The sequence below is a fragment of the Alligator mississippiensis genome, chromosome 10 (genome assembly GCF_030867095.1).
Source record: "Alligator mississippiensis isolate rAllMis1 chromosome 10, rAllMis1, whole genome shotgun sequence".
NCBI lineage: Eukaryota > Metazoa > Chordata > Crocodylia > Alligatoridae > Alligator > Alligator mississippiensis.
The window spans coordinates 18109988-18131426 of record NC_081833.1 but is presented as its reverse complement, the minus strand read 5'-3'; positions in this window follow the sequence as shown (position 1 = coordinate 18131426).

Here is a 21439-nt window from a genome sequence, read left to right as displayed (position 1 = left end):
CCCCAGGACCAAGAATCTCCACCACCCCCATAGCTCCTGCCCTTACCTCCAAGCTGTGCTGGGAGCAACAGCTGGCTGGGCGATGTTGCTCCTTCTCCCCCTGCAGCAATTGCCCGCTCTGCTCTGGGGCCTGGCATTGTACCCAGGCTCCCAGCTTCTCCACCAATCAGGCGGCCTCCTGCCTAACTTATGACCACCTGATTGGGCCTGCTCCCACCTGCAGGCTGCTTACTGCCAGCTCAGACCGCTTTGAGTGACAGGCACAACCTGTGCTCTGTCACAGGAGGTCACCAGTGCCATAGCTATCACCTTGACTCTGGCTGCTCTGGGGGGATTATTCAATGCAAGAGGCGTCTTCTGACCAGAAAGCACTGAGGCATGTCCTGGCTCTTGGGTTTTTCTTTACATGGCCAAGCTTTTTGTCAGGATGGCTGAGAATAACCCAGGCTCCTTCCAGCTGATTGCCACAGTGAACAGGCCAATAGTTGGAGGGAAACGATGAGACGTGGAAAACTACAGGAAGAAGGAATAAAGAGGCTCATTTCCACATGGGTGTATATGTGGTGCAAGGAAGCTGGTCATGAGACACCGAGATTGTTAAGGGTCCTCTGGGTCCCCTCCTAGCTACCGATGTTCAGGGAGGCGCATCTTACACCCTGTCATTGCTTCATGTGGAGTAAGCTTGTGAGAGACTATAGTACTTTGGGCAGCCATTAGGACAAGGGCAGTGCTTCATCCCAGTCTTTTCCATGCTGTACGACTTTCTTCAACATCAATCCGTGGTTCTATTGTTTTTTTCGTACCAACCCAGAACGCTGAGGATGACCTGGGATGTGCCATTTCTTCTTTATGCCTAGGCCCAGCACACAGAGTCCCTCTCTTTAGGCAAACCAAACCTGCTTAGCGTGCTCCACCAGGACCTGTGCAGTGGTCCGAGCAACATTCCCTCAAGTTGGCACAGCCTCAATCCATTTGATGAAGTGATCCACTGCTACTAAACAATACGTGAACCCTGTTTTACTGTGGGGCAGGTTGATGTAATCTACTTGGAGTTTACTCCATGGGCCTTCAATCTGCTGAGGACCCTCAACAGTCTTGGTGTCTGGACTGTAAGCAACGCAGTGAAGGCAGTTGTTAACACACTGCTCCACGTCCACTTACATCTTGGGCCACCAACCTGCTGCCTGTGCCCACATCAGTGTGTTATAGATTCCTGCATGTCCTTGGTTGTGTACCATCAGGATCAGTTCATCCCAGATGCCTGCAGAGAGCACCCATACAAGTGCCTCTTCACCATTCACTTCCTGGGCCAAGACTAGCTCGTCTGGGTTTTTTCCAGGCCTTCCAGCCTTGGGATTCTGTTTGCTGCACCAGCTCTGTAACAGAAGGATCTGCTTGCTTCAGCGTTATTAAATCTTTGTCAGGGAGCACCTTTGGTTTAGCAGAGGCTACAGGGGTGGCTGTTGCCTTTCTGGGTTCTCTGACTTCCCCAGTTGACATTCGACTGTCCCTCTCTTTGCTTGTGAATCAGGCATCTGGTTTCACTCTGCATGCAGCCCCACCCTTGCATGTGCCTTCACTTTCCCCAACAATATTGGGGTGTCCCATCGCTGGTCATTCCTCAGGTGTATCTCAATACCTCTGCATGCACCACAGGCTTATCAGCTACTGTTTTCATTCCTCTTTTCCCAGACCGGCAATCAATCTGACAGTGCTTCGATAACCCAATCAGAATCAGATTAAAATTACTACTGAGTGCTCAATTGTTGATAATTGTTGAATAATTCCAGAGCCCGTGCCATTGCTACAACTTTGGCTGCCTGTGCTGAATGTCGCTGACACTTCCCTATTGTATCCGGAATAGGTTTTGCATCTTAAGCAGCAGGTGGCACTCGTACCATCGCAAATCCAGGCTGTGGTTCCCGTCCTTCATAACTTGGTCCATCAATAGTCCACACTTGCTGTTGCTCTCAATTCACTTCCTCAAGAGCTATGACCCTGAAAGGAAACTTGTTAGGCCTGTATTCCTCTGGAAGCGGGCACAGGTGTTTAGCTCCCTCTGTGACCAAGGCATATAGCACAGGGGACAGGCTGGGTGCTTTCTCCACCTGCATGATGTGATTCAGTAGTGGTAAAGTCCACTTAGCCAGCCGGGTGCTGACAGTCGCCCCTCATTTGCCTTTCCAGACAGCACATACTTCACTGGCGTATGTGTTGTTTTAAAAGCCACTGGGGACATCCCGATCAAATACTCCTAGTGCTGGAGTGCCCATATCAGGGCAAGCACTTCTCTCTCACAGGAGGAGAACTCCTGTTCCACCAGGGTGAGGACCCTGGAGGCATATGTCACTGATTGCAAACCTGTACCATGTTCTTCCATCAGGACTGCTTCTATGCCTTGGGAAGTTGCTCCCAACTGGAGCACAAATGGGTGGTCATATCAAGGATATGCCAGAGCTGGGGCTTGGGCCAGTGCCTCCTTCAGTGCTGCTACTGCTGAGTCTTGCTCTGATCCCCAGCTCCAAGGTTTCCCCTTTTGAAGCAGACTGTGCAATGGCTCTGACTTTGAAGCATAATCCTTGATGAATTCTCTGGAGGACCCAGTCAAGCCTAGAAAAGATCTCAGAGTGGTAACATCCGTAGGTCTTGGCAACTGTACAATTAGCTTGACTGTATCTTGATCAGGGGACCATCCTTTTTCCCTTGGCTGTATCTCCAAGTATTTATAGGAGGTCACAACCAGCCGTGCCTTTCTAGGGTTTGCCTTGAACCCTATCTCTTGGATAATCTGTAGCACTCTCTCCGTACAGTCCAAGCACTCCTGCTCCTCCCTACCAAGCACCAGAATATCATCTACATAGTACAACACATACCTCTGGTTCTCAGCTGTCAGCCGTGTCCACGTCTTAACCAAATGATGATGGCATATGGCAGGGGCATTATTGAATGCCTGTGGAACCTGAGTGAAGGTGTACTGTGTACCTTGGAAGGGAAAAATAAACTTATACCAACAATTGGGGTGCAGAGGGATTGCAAAGAATGCAGTAGACAAGTCCAGTATTGAGAACCACTTTGCTCCTTCACTGATGGATGTTATGATCTCTGGAAACTTGACTACCACAGGTGCTTGGGGTGGTATTATTTTATGGAGAGCCCAAAAATCCACTGTCAGGGTTTCCCATCACTTTTCCGCACTGGCCAGATGGGACTTTTAGTACTGCTTGGCTTTTCAACCAACACTTCTTGCTCCTCCAGATCATCAGTGACTTTCCTGATACCACTGACTGCTTCCTCTGGGAACTTCTACTGCTGCTGAGAGGCTGGATCCCCCTCCTCCTACCTTTTCCAATGCCTGAATCTTACCACACTCACTCTTACTCTATGCCCAGGCTGATTGGGCCTGCTGCGCCAGATCCTGTACAGCAGGACTCCAGTCCTCTGGCACTTCCAGAGGCTCAAATGCCTTCAGGGCAGCACACTGACGTGCCACTTCAATCACTGCTCCTGCACCAGAGTCAGGGCTTTCCACTTGCCTAAGCTCCTAGTTAACTAAGTTTATTCTCACAGGCAACTTCGTAGTGTAGCAACACCTAGGATCCCTGCTCCAATCAATTCTGCTAGAGCAAATCTCTCTTTTCCACACAAGGGACTCTTCTGAATTCCAAATTCAATTTGACCCATCGGGGACGGGGGGACATTATATTCTTCTTCCCATTAAAGCCTTCCAACATCCTGCATTCAGCATTTGGCTTTGATGTTTCAAATTCTAAACGCAAAAATGACACCGAGGCACCTGTATCCACCAGCATTGGCTGAGTCCCTGTAGCCCTGTTGTTTTGTCACCAGATTGTAACCACTGGCCATTGCCACTGATCTAGTCTAATAGATGCCACAATTTCAGGGAGGGCATGAGACTGGGGCTATGGGGCACCCCTATTGGGAATCCCCATGACAGGGGCTTTTCACTTCCCCTTGCCCTCCCTTCTTCTCCTTGTACCTGTGAGCAATAACTCAGCAGTCGGCTTTCCATCAATGTCATCCCTATTCTCATATTTCAACAACTGCTTCCACACTTCCAACCTCTTGGGGTCATTTAGTCACCTCCCTGGAGATTTTCCTTTCTGACCACTACCATAACCACCTGCTATGGCTCAACCTTTCCTTCCTGCCTTGACTTCCCAAAAATCTGGGACACGAGATTACAAGCATCTGCTAACTGGTGTTCTGTTTGGTCCAATGGAAGCTGGGCATGAAATCCTTGTGCAGCCAGCTGCAACTCTGGCACAATATCCCTCGATAATAGTTCCTTGAAAGCAGGCACATCATAATTATATGGTGGCTGTTCTGCTTTTCCAGCTGCCACATACAGAATCTTCTTCCTCTCCATACACACCTCAGGTCTGTCTTCTTTCTGCATCTTGTTATGGAACCTAGCTAGCAAGCTTTCAACTGGGAAGTACACCCTCAACACATCTCTGTACAGATCAGGCATATTTCTTCATTCCCCACACTTGACATCACTAGGAAGGGTCCCAAAATCATCCTTGGTCATGCATTCCCTGAGCAAAGCAATCAGGTCTTCACTCCAGTTGGTAGGCAGGGATGCTCCTGCAGCCAGGCACCCAAATATAGTTTTCTTCTTGACTGGATGCAGAGATTTCCCCATTGCCTGGAGCTGCTTTGGTGAATAGGGCTTTATTTCCATTTGCAGGATAGTAGGACGTTTCTGCCCCTCTGGGGTGATGGTAGTGGTATATGATGTTACCACTGGTGCTACTGGTTCTGGCACAGCACATGGGATCAGTGCTGCTGTGTGACATCCCTTACCCGCGGGACTGTCACTATCCGGATCACAGTTGTCCCAATACCCTAAGGAGGAGAGATCATAGGGCAGGGGAAACAACTCAGGATCATCTTTAGGGAATCCTCCATCCTTCACAGCAGCCACAATTCCCTGAGCTCCCAACAACTGCTTCCTGAGTTTCCTTATTTTCTGGCAGCACTTCAAGTGGCTCACCTTTTCATGAGCTATCACCTGAGTCTCCTTAAGGACCTGTCGTATCCCTGCCTTGGATTCCTCTGCTCTGGCCTTCCAAGCCTGCACCTCCTCCTGCAGCTGGCGACATTCCAGATCCTCCTCATCTATTTTCTCATAGCAGCCTGAACCTTCACTGTCTCATCCAGAGTCTAACTGTCTATAGATTGACCCTGCACCTGCCACCTCTCCACCTCCTTACTCAGTGTGGCATTCACACCCTTTTCCTAATCCAATTCACCCATGCAGCCTGGAAACCTTCATGCAAAGCTTTACACACCAGCAAACGCCCATGCAGTGCAGCTCCCTTACGCTTGCTCTTATCAAGTTTGGCTTTTACACTATCAGGCATATCCCAAGTTGACTGCAGCTTGCTCCATGCACTCAAAAGTTTAAGCTTGCCAGAGGGCCACAATTGCTCATAACCAACCTCCTGCACAAAAGACTCTAACGCTGACATAGTTACTCAGGTTAATATCCTGGTTGGAACTACTGCATAGTTTTACCTTACCAACAGGTCTCCACTGGCAGTTCCACAGCCGTACTCCACTATGAGTCTTGGCTGACCCCTTTAGAGAGGTTCACTCTGTATCAACAAAGTCCCTGATTGATCAGGTTACTTCCCTTCAGTCCTGAAGGAGTTTCCAATTGTTGGCACTGGATTCACAACCCAGCCTTGATACCTTTGCTCTGGGCGAGCACAACCCTCAGATTGACCACAACCCCTGCTGGTTGATGATAGGCAAATTTTATTGATACACAGTGATAAGAAATAAAAGCCATGCAGGCAAAGCAAGTACAACATGCATCACCCAAACGTCCCTGTCCCAGCATATACACAAGGTGAGTGGTCCATCTGGCCGGTATGTAAACGCCACTGCGAAATTCTTTGCTTGAGTGTCCAACGTCAGCAAACTTGGAGGTTGGGGCTGACGCCAACTGTCCCGCCAACTGTTTTGAAAACACTTCTTTTTGTATCCTTTCTTCTCCTGCTGAATCCTGATGATTCTTGATCCATGGCTGTCGCTGGTTGGTCTCTCTGTGTTTGTCACACCGGCCATGTCCTGTGCTGTCAGCCAAAACCCCATTTTCACAAACATATCACATGCCCACATCTTAATTTGGGGCTTTACTGGTGTCCTCTTAATTTGGTCTGTTCTCCCCAGACCAGAAAGCTTAAGGCTTTTTGCAAGCAGGCACTACAGCCCTGAAGCCAGGCCTCTCTCTCTTATGAAAATAAAGTTTGGATGTTTTCAGTTACCCAGGATGGGTGGCCTTGCTGTTTTCCTGCCTGGGTTAGACACCCTGTCTGCTTCTGAAGGCTAGGAAACCTGTGTATGAGACTCAGTCTTTTAAAAATCAATTAACCCTTGCTGCTATAACCATTATTCTAATACATATATATTGCCTATAAGCCGATTCCCCAAAAGCAAACCTTGAAATACCATTCTTAAGCCAACACTCATGACCACCGGGTGTCACTCTTGCTGTACAGATATGCCATGAGAAGGCGCTGAGAGACAGGTGGCCTTCAGGGAAATATGCAAACAAGGGTTTCCCCTTATCTATGGTCTAACTGCCAATTCACTCCATGTCGGACAGTTTCTGAAATGGCCCTTTCTGAAGCAATGCCTTTTCATGCCATCTTTGGGTCCTTGGGTTCTTGACCCAAATCCAGGATGGGGGGAGAGGTCTTGGGACTGAAGCCCTGGAGCATGACTCAAGTGGTCGGCATTCAGTTCTTTTGCCTGTGAATTGGGGATCTCAGCAAGACTCCTCCTTCCCTGCCTCTGTTCTGCCAGCTTGGAAGGTAACCTTTTCAGAGCTGGGAGGATCTCACTGAGTTTGCCTGGTGTTGAGAGGCCCTGGCTCCATGTAGAGCCTTCTGGAGATTAGTGCAATACAAACAGATCTCTGCCAGATGAACTGCATCAATGATTGCATATTTTTCACAAAACAAGTGTGTAAAATCCTGTATATGTCCAAAAGAGTCCCTTGCCCTGGCCTTCCTCCTCTCCAGTACTCTTCCAGGCTAGGGCAATTTTCCTGCACAGCACGTTTCAGCACCCAGCATTTTCAGACCTTTATCTGCATTAAATGGGACATTGAGGGCAGTGCTAAGAAGAGGTGTCCTGAGCATGAGATCCCAAACCCTGCTAGTGTCACCTGGATCATGGAAGAGAAGCGTCTCTCAGAAGGTCTACAAAGCATAATGTAGGCCATGCTCCAGTGCCAGGAGTTCGGACAGGTATGCAGGGTGTAGTTGTATTGGCCTAGAGGAAAATGGCAATCAGGACTCATAGTAGAGATGATACCTTTTATTAGACCAACAAGATGTTTGCAAAAAAATGTCTTGAATTGCAAGCTTTCAGGCACAAACACCCTTCATCAGTCGTTGGAGAAAGATTGTAAAAGTTCTCCTGGGTAGAAAAGAAAGTTCACATTTCATACCATTTCACAGAGGAGTCAATAGATGGAAAACTCCTCTGAGAAGTCAGTTCATAGCTGGTATGGAGCCTCTCACCTCCTCTGAGGACCTGCAATGATGCGAATTGCCTTGAAACAAAGGCAGGAGCCAGATCTCAAGTTTCAGGTGGTCATAGTTGTTTCCTGCTTGGGAAAATATGAAGATTTCATTTGAAAAAAGGAGTTAGGAAACAAATATAATCTTGGTGCCCGACCTGTGAAGCAGTGTGCTTTAGGCAGGGCAGAGCAGAAGCCAGAGTTAATCATGGAGGTGGAGAAATTACAATTCAGAACATCTTCCTTAGGAAAGATTGAACAGGGGGAGTGGGACATGCACAGAGTAATCATACCTCCCACCTCTTTCCTCATGACAATCAAGCAGGAAGAACGGGATGTTTAACAATGGCTATGAATATGACTTTACAGTAAAACACCTCCCCTCCCAGCGCTGTGCACTAGGCTCTGCTCTGCCAGCTCTCGGAGCGGTGGACGCAGAAGGAAGAAAGACACTTCCCAATAGGGCGATGCACCAGCAGCAGCCAGTGAGAGGGAGCAGATTTGCATGAAGGGGCCGGTCTCAGCTCTGGGGCTTTATGAGAGACTCTGAGAGTCCCAGCCAGGACCCATTTGTGTCACGAAGTTGAACCGGTCAGGATTGTCACCATGGCCTGTGCCCTGCTCCTCCTGGTGCTGATGACGTGCTGCTCAGGTCAGCAGAAGGGTTCAGGCTGTGCCTGTCATGGGGCAGTTGCTTTCCTGTCGGCGCGGTCAATGACTGGTTAATAATGGGTTTGTGATGTTGATTTCAAGGGTCTGGTCACAGCCTGTGGTGACTCAGGAGCCTGCGGTGTCCTCAGTGTCCCCAGGAGGGACTGTCACTCTGTCCTGCAGCCTGAGCACCAGAGCCATCACCACCAGCAACTATCCTGGCTGGTACCAGCAGAAACCTGGCTCTCCCCCTCAGCTGCTTATATACAGCACCAACAGCAGGCCCTCGGGGATCCCCACCCGGTTCTCAGGGTCCATATCTGGTCAGAAGGCCTCCTTGACCATCATGGGGGTCCAAGCCGAGGATGAGGCTGGCTACTACTGTGCTGTGTATACTGGCAGCAGTGCGTGGTGCACAGTGATAGAGTCGAATGAGGAACTGAGGCATAAACCTCCCTTTCCCCCTCTCCGCCTGTGCTCTGCTGGGATCTCCCTGCTCAGGCTACGGAGCTTAGTTTTGAAATTCCATTTTCATTAGAAACCCCAGACCTTCCCTAGCCTCTGTCTCCACTGCCCATGTCCTTCAGGTCAGCGCAGCCAGAGCCCTGCAGATCAGCTCCATGTTTTAAATGCTTTCTGAACATAGTTTGCCAATGACAGTATTTCATACTCTCCATGAAGCAAGCCCTGATGTTGTGCCCCTAATGGTTGTAATGCTGTGAATTCCCATTTATCCCTGCATTTATTTTGTGAATTTTGTGTGCTCACTTAAAAGTACGAGCACTGTGTGGCAGCCCACGGCACCCCTGAGAGGATCTACAGGCTCCCATGGGGGCCATGACTCCCTGTTTGAGAATCACTGTCCTGAGCTGTCATGCTGTGCCCCTTACTGCAGTCCCCAAACAGGCCTGGGTGTTGCAGGGCTGGGCTGCAAGGCTGACCAGTGCTGCTCTCCTTGTTAGTCAGTCCAGGCCAGCTCCAGTATTCAGCCTGCTCTAGCACTGCCCAGTGCCTCCCCCAGCCTTCCCTCCATGATCTGTCTGGGGCTGGGCTGTGACCCATTTCCTCAGTGTCCGGGTTTTGCTTCTTTAGGAGCCAGGTCTCCCTGCCTCACTCCACACGGTGCGGAGACCTGAGGGGCTGAGCACACCAGCAGGCTGCTGGGCTGGCAGGCAGGGAGCAGGCAGCCTGCACAGAGCCTTTCCCTGGTCTGGGCAGGGAAGGAGCAGCAGCTGCAGAGAGGCAGTGGAGCAGCACTGTTCTTCTTGCATGGAGGCTGCGGTGGTGAGAGCTCCTTGTCCCTCCTCCACATGGGGCAGGTACCCAGGCAGTTTGCAGGGACCAGCTATATGGGAATGCATGTGCAGGAGGGGTCAGGCTGCAGCTGTCCCACCTGGATCTTGGCACTATATGTCACACACCTTCCAGGGTCACCCCATGCCAGTCCTCCCTGCCCAGTGTCATACCACAGCACCCAGAACCCAACAGGGACAACAAAAGGGGTATCACAACACAAAGCAGTAGCACTTACACCAGGTGTTAGGAACTGCAGAGGCTGGGCAGCCAGAGGCAGACACGCCAGTGTGTTTGGTTGATACCTGGAATCCAGGGGCATTCCCATTAGCAACCGAGTCCTGCTTCTGGTAGCTGTGTCAGTCTGGGAGGCCTGTGCTTGGCCAGAAGTCTGAGGAATATGTGTGCTTTCCCCTTCTAAAATTTTGCCCCACATCAGGCTTGTCTTGTGTTTGGGGACTTTATCTTGACCCACCCCCTCTTTTGTTTTAATTTACCTTCTCTAGGGCATGCTCTGCATCCACCGAACAGGAAGTCTGTTTGCATAAAGGAGCTGTTCTCCAGCTGTGGGTATTTGAGAGAGACTTGGAGGGTCCCAGCCAGGCCTGCTTGCCTGAAGAAGCTGAGCCGGTCTGGATTCCCACCATGGCCTGGGCCCCGCTTCTTCTTGCACTGCTCGCATATATCTCAGATGAGCAAGGAGCATTCATGCTGTGGCTTTCCTGGAAGAGGTTACTTTCTAGGGGGAAAGTAAATGACTGGTTAATAATGGGTCTGTGATGTTGATTTCAGGGGTCTGGTCACAGCCTGTGGTGACTCAGGAGCCCTTGGCATCTTCCCCAGGCGGGACTGTCACTCTGTCCTGCAGTCTGAGCACTGATCACCAGCAGCAGCTATCCTTCCTGGTACCAGCAGAAACTTGGCTCTGTCCCGCAGCAAATTATATATAGCACTAATCGCAGACCCTCTGGGATCCCCACCTGGTTCTTGGGATCCATTTCTGGTCAGAAGGCCGCCTTGACCATCACCAGGGTCCAAGCTGAAGATGAAGCCGATTACTACTGTGCTGTGTTTCCTGGCAGTAGCACGCAGGACCCCGTGATAGAGCCTGGTGGGGAACTGAATCATAAACCTCCCTTCTGTTTTTTCTGCACCTGTGCCCTGCTGGGAAATCACTGCTCAAGCTACAGTGTCTGGTTTCTACCTGATAAAACTCCAAAAGCTAAATATGTTGCAATGAAGGACTGCAGCTTTTCCAGCTCAGAGGAAAATGGTGCTTCCTTGCCCTCTTCAGCTTTCTAATGCAGAGAGAACCACTCTTCTAGTTTTCTGTTACCTGCCCACAGCCTTCAGGTCAGCTCAGGCAAGGCCCTGCTGCCATAAGATGAAGAGCCATGGTTTAAATGCTTACTGAGTGTTTCTCCAGTCACATTGCTCTATAGTTGCGCAAATGGCAAACCCTGACATGGAAATCTCTCACAGAGGGAGCCAAGTTCAGAACTGATGCTTGTGCCAGCACAAGCTTAATTCATTTTTACATGCTTTGATGTTTACAGCCCAGTGACAAGTGCCTGTGATTTGATCAATGTGAGCTGGGCTTTGTGCCTATACTGGGTCCTTCTGAAGGGACTTGCAGCACCTGGGATTTTTCAGAGGAAGATATTGTTGCCTTTTCATCTAATCTTACATTTCTACATTGTGAGAACACCTCATCTCTCTGCCTTTACAGAAAGTGTCATTCTTGGGATGCAACAGGTCAGAGAAACCAGTGACGGTGCAGTGCCAGTCCATAGGAGTGTAAAGTTTAAATGATAAAGTTTAATTCCTACATAGCCGGGGGAGCAAACAAAGTCTGGGTTTGGCCTTCAGGCTTTGGTAAAGGACCACCGTCTGGGTTTGCAGGCTTCTTCAATTGATTGTAGTTACTGTAAGAGTAGCCAATGTTACACACTCCCTGCTGCTGGGTTACCAAGTGATGGTCCATCGTTTCTAAAATTGCTGGCTCAGCCGTCCTGGCTGGGAATTCATAGATTCATAGACGTTAGGGTCAGAAGGGACCTCAGTAGGTCATTGAGTGCGACCCCCTGCCCTGGGCAGGAAAGAGCAGTGGGGTCAGACGACCCCAGCTTGGTGCTTGTCCAGTCTTCTCTTGAAGACCCCCAGGGTAGGGGAGAGCACCACCTCCCTTGGGAGCCCATTTCACATTCTGGCAACCCTTACCGTGAAGAAGTTCTTTCTGATGTCCAACTAAATCTGCTCTCTATCAATTTGTGGCCATTGTTCCTAGTTATGCCAGGGGGTGCCCTAGTAAATAAAGCATCTCCTGTTCCCTGCTGCCCTCTCCTGACGAATTTATAGGCAGCCACAAAATGACCTCTCAGCTTCTCTTGGGAAGGCTGAAGACATCTAGGTCCCTCAGTCTCTCCTCGTAGGGCCTTGCCTGCAGGCCTCTGACTGTATGAGTGGCCTTCTCTGAACCCTCTCAGGATTCCCCGCATCCCTCTTGAAGTGCAGTGCCCAGAACTGGACGCAGTACTCCAACTGCGGCCTGACCAGTGCCGCATAGAGGGGGAGGATCACCTCCCTGGACCTGTTCATCACGCATCTGTTAATGCACGATAAAGTGCGGTTTAGCTTTAGGGAAGGGTATGCCACTGACATGCTTGCATGAGTCAGCTCCGTAGGGCCCATGCAGCTATCCTGATGCACAGGTATACCCTGAACCAGGTTCCCAAGAATAGCTGTACATCCAGTAAGAGCACTAGGATGTGGCATAACCATGCACAAGCTTGGGAGGGAAGTGTGAGGTTTTAACCCTGCTGGAGTAGTTCAAGTGGGAAGAGTTTTAAGGGTAGAAAAGTGCTGCAGAGATGAGTTCTCTGTTCCTTTCTGCTGTTCTCAGGTGGGAATGAACCAGAGCAGGAGGCTGACAGCAGCCAGGAAGCAGGGGCCCCATTTATATAAAGTAGATGTTTACAGCTCTGGGGGTTTGGGAAAGACTGGTAGGGTGCTAGCCAGAGACCTGAGGAAGCTCAGGTAGTCTGGATTCCCTACTGTGGCCTCTGCTCCTCTTTTTCTTGCTGTCCACACTTACTTCCCTGGTACTGGGGAAGGTTTCCTACCTGCCCCTCAGAAGATTTCCTTACATTCCTCCCAAACTCAGTCCTCGTTTTGCTGCTGATGATTTTCCAGGTTCCAGTGCTCAGCTTGTGCTGACCTAGACACTCTTGGGATCAGACTCTGAGGGATGAACCGTTCTGAACTCCTGTAGCAAGGGCAAGTGACAGCTGGGACGCCTGGTTGCAGCAGCAGCCTGGCCACACTCCAGCGGTGCTTATGCCTGGTCATAGCAAAAGTCTCTTGGAGATTCCCGGCTGATTCTCTGGCTCCCAATGCAGCCAGGGTATTGAGCAGGGGGGCTCAAGTACGAAGATGAGGCAGATTATTACTGTGCCGTGTCGTGCACTGCCTGTCCTCACACTGACACACTCAAGTGGGGAACTGCAATGACTCTCTTCCCGCACTGGGAGCCTGGGCCTTGCTAGACACTGCTCGGGTGCTGATCTCAGGCCCTGGCACAAGACACGTCTCCTTATTTTTCCTCCAGGGGAGCTCAAAAATGGACCTTCCTTGCACCAGATGGGTCATCTTACCATGGCTGCAAAGTGCAGGGCACCTGCATACCTGGCCTGGGTGCAATGTGTTTCATGAGATATAGTTCAGAAATGCTTTGCACATAGTCACACCCTATTTGACTGTCCATTGGGGAAGGACCCAGTCTCTCAGCCCTGGTGTATGAAGTCCTACATGTATCCAGTGATCCATGCTAGAGCCAGCTTTACACACACACACACACACACAGAGTCATGCCTGTTCATGTGTACACACAGAGATGCACACCACAGAGTGCCCTGGCAGCATAGCTCAGCACCACACAATGGAGGATCCAGCGAGCCATTGTCAGCGCCCACCTACAGAACTTCAGCTGAAGCCATGCAGTTGTTCCCCTCTTCCCATATCGTTTCTGTGTATGTTTGACTTTTGGATGAAAAGGACTTGAGGTGTAGCATAGGGACTTGAGTAGAGAGATCCCTGGGCTGTCAGGAAATGGAGTGGGAACTGTTGTTCTGTCATGGGCTTTGTCTCATGACATCGTTTCTGGGTTAAGGAAGAGCCATGAACAGGAATTGGTTACATGTGACTTCTTCTTGTGACCCTTGATCATAAAGCAAAGCAGATCATCTTTGCTTATGCTTGCAGAGATCCCCTGCTTTGTTTCCTAGGTGCTATATCAGGAGCAGGCACTCCTGACCACTAGGTGTCAATCTTGGTGTGCAGATGTGCCACGAGATGCCTCTGAGTGACAGGCGGCCCCCAGGGAAAGAGCAAATGGGGGTTCCCCTTTAGTATGGTCTAACTGCGGATTCGCTCCATGTCTCTCAGTTTCTGAACTGACCCTTTCTACAACAACATCCTTTTCGTGCCGTATTTGGGAGCTTGGGTTCTCAATCCAAAGACATGAGGGGAAGGGAAGTCTGGGACCTGAGGCCCCGGTGCAGGACTCCTTTCCGTTCTCCTGCCTATGACTTGGGCTTGTCAGCCAGACCCCTTCCTCCCTTCCTCTGTCTTGCCTGCGTGGAACATAAAGTCTTCAGAGCAGGCAGAGTCTCACTGAATCTGTCCAGTACTGTGAGGTCCTGGCTCCATGTGGAGCCTTCTGGGGATTCGTGCAACACAGAGAGATCTCTGCCAGCCGTTCTCCAGGGAACCCAAATGTCTTTGGGGGACTTGCACCAGAACCTGCTTAATCCTGCTTCTTGCATCAGCAGGAACACCAGAAAGATCATGAGAGGAGGGACAAGCTAGTCAGAAGAGGAACAAGCCAAATCATAATGTCTCCTGTCCCAGGGCAAGTAAATTCATCCTCATCAAATTGCATCCTTGTCTTTCCTGCCAAGGCCTTCACACGTTGGCCAACTCCTCCTGGCTGCTCTCATCTCGCCCATGCATTCCCTGTCAGCCCAGTCCTGTGCCTATAACCAGCCTCCCTGCATGGGGCTAAGGCGGTGCTGCCTGCTCCTCACAATCCTTTCTTGAATCTTATTTCTACTGCTGGGACCAAGGATGCTGGCTGAATGGGGATGTTCAGGGAAGCAGGCAGAAATGGAGACCTGAGCTACATAAATGGTTGTATATTTTTCACAAAACAAGTGCACACAAAACTTTCTATGTTTGATAGAGCCCATTGCCCCGCTCCAGTGCTTTTCCAGGCTGGGGCCATCTCCTTGCCTGCCACAGTTCAGCACGCAGCACTTTGGGACCTTTATCTCAGTCAGTGCTTCTGTTCACAGCTATGATATGAATATGCAATGCTGGGGACAGTGCTAAAAAGAGATGTCCTGTGTATGAGTCCCTAAACCCTGTTAGCATCCCCTGGATCATGGACAAGAAGTGCCTCTTAAAAGGTCTACGTGGCACAATGTAGGCCATGCTCCAGTGGCAGGAGTTAGGACACCAGTATAAATTTGGTGCCCCACTTGTGAAACACTGTGATTTAGGCAGGGCAGAGCAGAGGCCGGAGTTAATCATGGAGGTGGAGAAATTACAATTCAGAACATCTTCCTTAGGAAAGATTGAACAGGGGGAGTGGGACATACACAGAGTAATCATACCTCCCACCTCTTCCCTCATGACAATCAAGCAGGAAGAACGGGATGTTTAGCAATGGGTATGAATATGACTTTACAGTAAAGTACCTTCCCTGCGAGCGCTGTGCACTGGGCTCTGCTCTGCCGGCTCTCGGAGCGGTGGATGCAGAAGCAATAAACACACGTCCCGACAGGGCGACGCACCAGCAGCAGCCAGTGAGAGGGGGCAGATTTGCATGAAGGGGCCGGTCTCAGCTCTGGGGCTTTATGAGAGACTCAGAGGGCCCCAGCCTGGGAGACTTTTGCCTCAGGAAGCTGAACTGGTCAGGATTGTCACCATGGCCTGTGCCCTGCTCCTCCTGGTGCTGATGATGTGCTGCTCAGGTCAGCAGAAGGGTTCAGGCTGTGACTGTCATGGGGGCAGTTGCTTTCCCGTCAGCGCGGTCAATGAATGGTTAATAATGGGTTTGTGATGTTGCTTTCAGGGGTCTGGTCACAGCCTGTGGTGACTCAGGAGCCTGCGGTGTCCGTGTCCCTAAGAGAGATTGTCACTCTGTCCTGCAGCCTGAGCACCGGAGCCATCACCAGCACCAACTATCCTCACTGGTTCCAGCGGAAACCTGGCTCTGCCCCTCGACAGCTTATATATAACACCGACAGCAGGCCCTCGGAGATCCCCACCCGGTTCTCGGGGTCCTTATCTGGTCAGAAAGCCGTATTAACTATCAAGGGAGTCCAAGCCGAGGATGAGGCTGACTGCCACTGTATGGTGCATACTGGCAGTACACACTGTACAGTGATGGAGCCTGATGGGGAACTGAGATATAAACCTCCCTCTTCAGCTGCACCCAGCTGGGCTCTCCCTGCCCAGGCTGCAGGTTGGTTTTGCCAATTCCATTTTCATTAGAAACCCCCCGACCTTCCCTAGCCTGTGTCCCCAATGCCCATGTCCTGCAGGTCAGCTCAGACAGAGCGCTGTGGACCAGATGCATGTTTTAAATGCTCTCTGAGGTTTGTTTGCCAATCATAGTATTTCATGGTCTCCATGAAGGTTGGGTCCAGAATGCCTTTAAGTTTGTGGATTCCTGTTGATTCCTGGGTTTATCTTTTGAGTCCTGTGTGCTCACAGCACCCCTGACAGGTTCTTGAGGCCCCCCAGGGAGCTGTGACCCCCCAGGGAGCTGTGACCCCCCAGGCTGTGAATCACTGCCCAGCTGTGCCCCTTACTGCGGCCCGCAAGCAGGCCTGTGTGTCGCAGGGCTGGGCCATGATCCGGACTAGTGCCGTGCTCCTGTTTGTCACTCAAAGCCAGCTCCAGTATTCAGACTGTTCAAGCACTGCCTAATACCTTCCCAGAACTTCCCTCCATGGTGTGTCTGGGGCTGGGCTGTGACCCACTTCCTTACTGTTGCGGTTTTGCTTCTTTAGGAGCCAGTTCTCCCTGCCTCACTCCACACGGTGCAGGGACCTGAGGGGCTGCACACCACCAGCAGGCTGCTGCATTTGGTTTCTACCTGGAATAACTCCAGAAGCTAAACGTGTTGCAAAGAACTACAGCCATTCTTGCCCAGAGGGAAACAGTGCTGCCTTGCCCTCTTCAGCTTTTACTGCAGAGGGACCCGCTGTTCTAGTTCTTTTACCTGCCAACAGCCTTCAGGTCAGCTCAGGCATTGCCCTGCTCCCATAAGATGAAGACCCATGTTTTAAATGCTCTCTGTGTGTTTCTCCAGTCACATTACTCTATGGTTGTGCGATTGGCAAACCCTGACACAGAAATTTCTCACCGAGGGAGCCAAGTTCAGAACTCACGCTCGTGGATGCACAGACTTAACTCCTTTTTATCTGCTCTGATAATTACAGCCCATTGACAGCTGCTTGTGATTTGATCAGTGTGAGCTGGGCTTTGCATGTATGCTGGGTCTTGGTGAAGTAACTTGCAGCATCTGGGATTTTTTAGAGGAAGGTACTGTTGCTCTTTCATCTAATCTTCCATTTCCACACTGTGAGAACACCTCATCTCCCTGCCTGTACAGGACGTGTCCTTCTTGGGATACAATGTGTCAGAGAAACCAGTGACAGTGCTGTGCCAGTCCATAAGAATCAATAATGTTTAATGCCTACAAAACCAAGGGGAGCAAATATGTTTGGATTTGGCCCTCAGGCTTTGGAAAAGGGCCATGGGTTGGCAAGCGTGTGCAGGGACTGCAGAGTCCTTGCACATTCCCACCCTACGCTCCCAATGCAGTTGTGAATGACAGTTTTCCCTCTCAAGTGCTCATGGCCTTTTGCATTATTTGCGCCTCTTTGCCTGCTGACCAAGGAGTGCTATGTGTTGGCCCTTTTCCTTCTGTGCACAGCTGGATGGAGATGATTGGAGCTGGCTCTGGAATTTCTAGACCCTAAACAGTCCTATTGCTTGAAGTCAGTAACTTGATCTGTGTTTGTAGGCTTATCTTGCTGGCGAACGAGAAGCCGGTATTATGCTTTCCCTGCGGTTGGGATACCAAGGGAACATCTGTATTGTCCAAAATAGCTTGTTTAACTGTATTGGTTGGGAATGTGCTGTGCCCATGACATCCTTGCATCGGTCAGCACTGTAGAGCCTGTGCAGCTGTCCTGGTGCCCAGGTACCCTGAATCGGTTCCCAAGATATGACAGTGCATCCAGTAATGAGCACAGGTTTGTGGCATAACTATCCCCAAGCTTGGAAGGGAGGTGTGAGGTTTAACCCTTCTGGAATAGTTCAAGTGGGTACAGTTTTAAGTGTAGAAAAGTGCAGCACGCAGGAATGCTCTGTTCCTTTGTGTTGTTCTCAGATGAGACTGGGCAAGGGCAGGAGACCGACAGCACCCAAGGAGCAGGGGACAGATATGTATAAAGTACATGTTCTGAGCTCTGAGGGTTTGAGAGAGACTCCAAGAGTCCCAGCTGGAGACCTGTTTGCTTGAGGAAGCTGAGTTGGTCTGGGTTCCCCACTATGGCGTGCGCTCCTCTTTTTCTTGCTCCTGTGCTTATTTCCTTGGTACTGGGGAATCTTTCCTGGGGCAGAGAGCCTCTCCAGGGGTGGCCATAAAGCCCCTGGAGTCCCTGCAGCCCTCACTTTCTGGGCAGTACTCCTTCAGTTTCCTGCTACACCTTGATGTCTTACAATGATATCAGGGAGGGGGCCCCAGCTGGGCTTAGGTATCCTACCTAAGCCCAGCCTAGCCCTGAGTCAGATGAGGTATCCTTACCTGCCAGCCAGCCCCCTGGGTCAGCTGGCTCGCAATTAGCCCTGGCTAGCACCTGCTGTTGGCTTTGCAGCCTGCCTGCCTCCTAAAGTGTCAGGCACCCAAGTGCCCTGCCACATCCTAACTACACCTTGTCGTGTGGGGTTATTGGTGTCATCACTGCTATTGTTTTTGTTGGTATTATTGAAGTGCTGTTGGTGTTGAAGTTTCAGGAATGTGGAGCCTGCAAAAGTTGTAGCCAGGAGCTCCCAGCACCAGTCTTGTCTTAAAGAATGACCACAGGCTTGGTTGGTGGCAAAGACTCACCCGGCTTTATTGTTTACAAGCACAGCCCTAACATACTTTGGCCTAACAAGTACATCAGACCAGGAGTTAAGGCATTTGTAACTGTGACAAGGTAGTCAGCACAACACTGTGCAGGCTCCCCCAGGCTACTTTTCATTTCTTCTTTTATACAATGATGAAACAAATTACCTATTGCATTCCCTCTGTATTTTGAATGTTTCAAACTATCCTGTACCATGGTCTTGTTTCACATTCTGACCTAGGTGTTTCTGTTCCAGGCTTATCATCCTGGTACTGGACTATCCTACCTTGTACAATCATCTTCCTTTCCCTTCCCATCCCTTGGTAGGAATGAACGTCTGACTCAAATACCAAGTTTTGTTTATGTGAGGAGTTTGTGCATTAGGCAGGTTTGCTGCCTAATGGCTTTAGGAAAGCCTTTGTGTGAGCAGCGTATATTGATCAATGCTCTAGTGAGGCCTACTTTCCCCTTCTTTTTGTTTTTTATAAGGGAGGATGTTTATCCATTCTCCTGGAAAAGTAGGGTTGCCAAACCTCTCGGATTGGCCGGGAGACTGACAGAGTTGGCATCCATCTCCTGGCAACTATTGAAAGCAACCTGGGAGGCTGATATTGTGAACAGATTGAACAGCACAGTTAATGACCAGAGATGCATTGAAATATTGGTTCCATATCAGATCGGCACTGGTATAAGGAAAATTGACAGTATTGGTAATCGACTTTTTTGGCTGATGTGGCCAATAATGTTGTCGATAAATACCCCATTCATGTGTGCAGCCACAGCACAGCATGCAGGCAGCCAGGAGCACAGCCCGGCAGCATGAAGAGCAGCATCCGGCCGTAAGTCTGTTGTGAGGGTAGAGGTGTAGTGGGGGGAACAGACAGACTGAGGCCCCAGTGGTGTGGGAGGGAGTGGGGCTGGGGCAGGTGCAGGGACTGTACAGCTGGGGTGGGGTGTGGGATGGAGCCATGAGCAGGGGAGGTAGCCCCTGTGTGCACCCTGGGAGGGCATGGGGGCATGTGCCCCCAGATCTGTGCGGGGCAAGGGTGGGCTGCCATTGTGGGCTGTGGCCAAGGTGGTGCTGAGCTCTTCCCCGCAGTGGGGTGGGTGTGGGTTTGCTGGACTGCACTTGGGGTGGATGGTGGCGGCACTGGGAGGGGGGCTACGGTGAATTTTTGGGTCCCGCACTCTGCCCTGGCTGTGCAGCGCCTGCCCCAGCCCCAGCCCCTCTGTCACTGCAGGGGCCTCAATCTACGCCCCCCAAGCCCCTTTCCTGCCCCATCACCCCTTCCCCCACAACAGACTTACCAGTCAGATGCTACTTTCCAAGCAGCTGAACTGCATATTGGCAATCAGATTGGTATTGGCTGATATGGTTCATTAAAAATTGACCATCAGTATTGGCCCCCAAAATCTCTATTGTTGCACCCCTATTAATGATATTACATCATGTTGGGGAAAAAAACCGAACCTCCCGGAATAGCTTCAGTCACAGTTGGCACCCCTATGGAAAAGTATAATGTATAAATAGAAGGTAACTGCTGCTGATTATTTTCAGGTTCCAGTGCTCAGCTTGTGCTGATGTAGACACTCCTGGTATCAGCCTCTGAGGGAGGAACCGTTCTGAACTCCTGTAGCAAGGGCAAGTGACTGCATTGGTGATAACTGGAACTCCTGGTTTCAGCAGCTGTGGTATATGGGATGTACCTTTAGGGGGCCAGCAGTGGGATGACCCAGTCTCTCCCCGTGATGCCCTGTGGGTGTGGTTTGTGGTGGTGGGTAGTTGTAGTTCTCCCTGCAAGCTGTGAGCTTATGAGTTGCTTAATCCTGTTCCTAATAAAAATAAAACTGTTTGCCACCCTACCAGTCTCTGCTGAACCGTGACTCGAGGACAGACCCCAAAGGCATGGAGGTCTGAGTGTGTGCTCCATCCCTGGAACCCAAAGGCACAGAGTAAACATTACAGCAGCAGCCTGGCCACACTTCAGTGGTGCTTACATCTGATCGCAGAAAAAGTCGCTTGGAGATTCCCGGCTGTTTCTCTGGTGCCACTGACTGCTCTTCCAACGCAGCCAGGGGAATTGTCAGGAGGGCTCGAGATGATGATGAGGTCGATGATTGCTCTGCTTCATGTGGCAGCAACAGAGGAACAGAGATAAAAAACCTCATCCAGCTGCAGAAATTTGCTTTGCACTGAATTCATATGGCATCGATGCTGCCTGAAGCTGAACAGTGAATTGCAATTTCTGTAAGCCACGCAGCGAGAAGGCTCCTGGCTCCTGGCTGTGTGAATGTATTGCAGAGAGGACAGATACAACTACTAAAGAGATTGGGCCCATACAAACTCCTCTGGTCAAGGGAATGCTACAGCAAAGAGACTGTGGTACTTCAGAGCTGTACTTGCTCTGAGATACCACAGCTTCATCAGAGGTAGAGAAACTTGCCTACAAAGCTGGGAAATGTCCTGTCTGAACCGAACAAAAGTGATACAGATAGTGAATTAAAGGGAAACTGCACTGAAATGTTCTCTGAGAAGAAATGGTTGATGGAGCTAAACCCTTGTAGAGCTGGGGTGCTACACACAACCTGGGGAACTTTTCAGGGTGACCCAGTGGAAACATGCTGTTATGGTAGAAAAGGCACTGTCTAATGCAGGGATCGGCAATGTTTTTGAGCAGAGTGACAAAAACACCCACAACCTCAACTTGTAAGATGCAGGTGTGCCGGGGTGGATGATGGGGGTGGTGAGGAG